This window comes from Nesoenas mayeri, assembly GCF_963082525.1.
Source record: "Nesoenas mayeri genome assembly, chromosome: 1".
Taxonomy (NCBI): domain Eukaryota; kingdom Metazoa; phylum Chordata; class Aves; order Columbiformes; family Columbidae; genus Nesoenas; species Nesoenas mayeri.
The window spans coordinates 180,378,199-180,382,462 of NC_137541.1; positions in this window are offsets into that span (position 1 = coordinate 180,378,199).

The window sequence follows — 4,264 nt, forward strand, 5'->3', positions numbered from 1 at the left end:
GGCCGCAGCCGCGCAAGGCCTGACGGGATGCGGAGGAGGAACCGGCCCCGCAAGCTCCTCCCGCGCCGCTCCGGGTGAGGCGGGGCGGCCGTGGCCACCGAGGCGAGCCGGCTGCCTCCCCTGACACAGAGCCGGCTGCCTCCCCTGACACAGCGCGGGAGGAGCGGCCGCGGCACAGGGGTGTGGAAGCCAGCACTGTGCCCTTGTGGCCGGGAAGGCCAATGGCATCGTGGGGTGTATTAGAAGGGGGGTGGTTAGCAGGTCGAGAGAAGTTCTCCTTCCCCTCTACTCTGCCCTGGTGAGACCGCATCTGGGATATTGTGTCCAGTCCTGGGCCCCTCAGTTCCAGAAGGACAGGGAACTGCTGGAGAGGGTCCAGCGCCGGGCAACGGAGATGATGAAGGGAGTGGAGCACCTCCCTTATGAGGAAAGGCTGAGGGAGCTGGGTCTCTTTAGCCTGGAGAAGAGGAGACTGAGGAGTGACCTCATTAATGTTTATAAATATATAAAGGGTGAGTGCCACGAGGATGGAGCCAGGCTCTTCTCGGTGACAACCAATCATAGGACATGGGGCAGTGGGTACGAACTGGAACACAGGAGGTTCCACTTAAATATGAGAAGAAACTTCTTCTCAGTGAGGGTGCCAGAGCACTGGAACAGGCTGCCCAGGGGGGTTGTGGAGTCTCCTTCTCTGCAGACATTCAAAACCCGCCTGGACACCTTCCTGTGTAACCTCATCTGGGTGTTCCTGCTCCAGCAGAGGGATTGGACTGGATGATCTTTTGAGGTCCCTTCCAATCCCTGACGTTCTGTGATTCTGTGAAGGCATTTCTACCCGCCTCTTCCTTCCCCGGGTGCTGCTGAGGGAGGTGGTGTTGCCATCCCTGCCGCAGTTTGCCCCGATGGCGGGCAGGGCTTCCCGGACGGGCAGCTGGCCAGGCCGCGCAGCTGCCGCTCGGGGTGCGAGCCTTAGGGGACGGGCAGTGAGAGCTGAGGCACTGGTGGCTGCGGGCGCAGGGGCGGCCCACCCGGGGGGCATCGGGCTTGGCTGAAGCTCTGGCAGCTCCTGTCACCCCAGCCGGGAGGGTGTCGGCACCACCATGGTCACTGCGGCCCAGCCTACGCCTCCCTCCGCCAGGCTGGGCTGGTGTATGGGAACGTACTGCTTCCTTGCCTTCCTTGGCAAGGAGATTGGTTGAATGTGAATATGCTCAACTGACTTGCAGCTGTCTGTAGAAAAAGCACATACATCACACTATATTGTTTTACTGACCTTGTGTGCTTGATGAGTAGAACCTCTGTGTTAGATAACATAGGCCTGTGAGAAACTCCAGGCACCTTATCCCTATGTCTGAGATTCCTGCTTTGTTGTGAGAGAGAGCGGGAGGCTGCACCTGCTTGAAGCCTTGAAATACAGGCGAGCTCAGCAGGCCCAATGATCTTCTTAACAGGGCTTGAACTTACCAGCGCCTGCGTCCCTGCTGGTGTCACCTCTGCCTGGGAGCTTAGGTGCCGCTTTGGAAATCCCCCAGTAGAGAGGTAACTAAAATAAAACTTGCTCTATACAATGCATTCATCACTTCTGGCTCTTCTTGCGATGTGCCTGTGTATGTGCTCACAGCCGGGCTCTGAGGCAGTGCTGGCAGCCTCAGGCCTCCCTCCCTCCACTTCCTTCCCAGGCTCCCTGACGTGAAACACCTCAAAAACAAAGTGCCTTTTGCACCTCCGCAGCTCCACACGTGTGCAAAGAACTGCAGCCTCGTTTTTTTCTTTCTGAGTCAGCAGCGTCTGGGGGTTGAGATGGTGTGTTTAGTTTGGCTGCTGCCACAGGCTCGCAGAGCTGTGAGCAGTGAGGAATCACACAGAATCACAGAATGTCAGGGACTGGAAGGGACCTCAGAAGATTATCCAGTCCAATCCCCCTGCCAGAGCAGGAACACCCAGATGAGGTTACACAGGAAGGTGTCCAGGTGGGTTTTGAATGTCTGCAGAGAAGGAGATTCCACAACCCCCCTGGGCAGCCTGTTCTAGTGCTCTGGCACCCTTACTGAGAAGTTTCCTCTCATGTTTAAGTGGAACCTCCTGTGTTCCACTTTGTACCCATTGCCCCTTGTCCTATAATTGGTTGTCACGAGAAGAGCCTGGCTCCATCCCCGTGACACTCACCCTTTATATATTTATAAACATTAATGAGGTGACCCCTCAGTCTCCTCTTCTCCAAGCTAAAGAGCCCCAGCTCCCTCAGCCTTTCTTCATAAGGGAGATGCTCCACTCCCTTAATCATCTTCATTGCCCTGCGCTGGACCCTCTCCAGCAGTTCCCTGTCCTTCTGGAACTGAGGGGCCCAGAACTGGACACAATATTCCAGGTGTGGTCTCAGGGCAGAGTAGAGGGGAAGGAGAACCTCTCTGGACCTACTAACCACCCCCCTTCTAATACACCCCAGGATGCCATTGGCCTTCCTGGCCACAAGGGCACAGTGCTGGCTCATGGTCATCCTGCTGTCCACCAGGACCCCCAGGTCCCTTTCCTCTACACTGCTCTCTAATATGTAATTTCCCAACCTATACTGGAACCTGGGGTTGTTCCTGCCCAGATACAAGACTCTACAGTTGCCCTTGTTATATTTCATTAAATTTTTCCCTGCCCAACTCTCCAGCCTGTCCAGGTCTCTGGATGGCAGCACAGCCTTCTGGTGTGTCAGCCACTCCTCCCAGCTTGGTGTCATCAGCGAACTTGCTGATAGTACACTCTATCTAACTCCTCATGCAAATCTTTGTTTCGTGATTTATTCCAGGTTCTCCCTTCCTTTGCTGTACCAAGAAGCAGCAGAAGCACGGGGACAGCTGGTGGACTAAGGGATGTGGGAAGGGAGTGATTTTCATTTACTGTTGGTTACACAACAGTCAGCTTTTGGAGACACTTTGCTGTCTGCTGGGGATTTTCTGCACTTCTCCAACTGAAATAAGCCAAGCTGACAAATAATTTTGCCTTTGTGATAGTTGCATCTACGGCAAGAGGTTTTGTTGGTGAAGTTGTAACCTTAAGGTGTGAGGTTTTATTATGTGTTCAGTACACCAGCAAAACAACCTCCCCACTTCTAAAAACAGTCAAGCATGATCACATCATGTTCCCTAGTATTATGAAATACTTGCAATACAGGAAAAAGTCCTTATTTTACAGTCTGATTTTAAAACCTCTCCAGCGCTTTCACCCATCTGAAAACAGCCCTCAGGACAAGAACGCTGTCAGGGAGGCATCTACAATGCTCATCCTCATTCCCGGCAATATTGCCAGCGCTCCCTGGCTGCGGGGACTCCTGCCACATCAACCACCAGTGCTGAGCAGGCAGCAGGTGTGTGGGTTTGGGTCCGACCAGCCTTCCTGAGACACCTTGGATTTGCAGGTGGAAGCCTGACTGCATGAGAATCAGAGGAAAGAAATGTTGAATTAAACAGGATCATTTCAGCTGCAGAGGAACAGGGGACCTGTGGCAGAGACCTGCTTGTTCAATATAGTTTGTAGAGTGACTTCTGTCCAACTGGAGCAAATGATCTCTGCCACAGTTTGCTTCCACTAGTTTTTCTGCATTAATTAGAAATCGTAGAATGTCCTGAGCTGGAAGGGACCCAACAAGGATAATAGAGTCCAACTCCTGTCCCTGTATAGGACAACCCCAGAGTTCACACCATGTGTCTGAAGGCGTTGTCAAATAGTTTCTTGAATACTGCCAGGCTTGGGGCTGTGACACTTCCCTCCCAATTCAATCATAGAAAGTCATATTTTCTTTAATTTTACATTCCACTGATCTTACCAGGCATCATATTTATTTTTAATCCACTTCCTGTTGTAACATTGCGACATCAGAGGTTTTGCAGCTCTCGCAGTTTGGGCCAACCGTTGTGTTATACAAGCTACAAAGACCTTTGCGATGAATGGCACCTCAGTATTACATTGAAAGTTTGGGGTGTTTTGTCTGAACATGTTGGGAAGTGACAGAAAAGGAGTTTAAGTCCCATTCTTGGACTTATCTCAACTTTCAATTGAGCTACAAAACCCTACAGTATTGCTGTTTCAAAGGATAACCACAGCACATTGGGTGCATTTGAATCTGTTCCTAAGTGATCCATGAATTGCTCATGTCCTACCACGGACCCACAATGATGAATCACATTGTTCTGTTTCTCAGTGTATTTTGGTTATTTATGATGATCGACGAAATATTATAATAATATAAAAACGTTTCAGAGTAAATAGAGAAAAA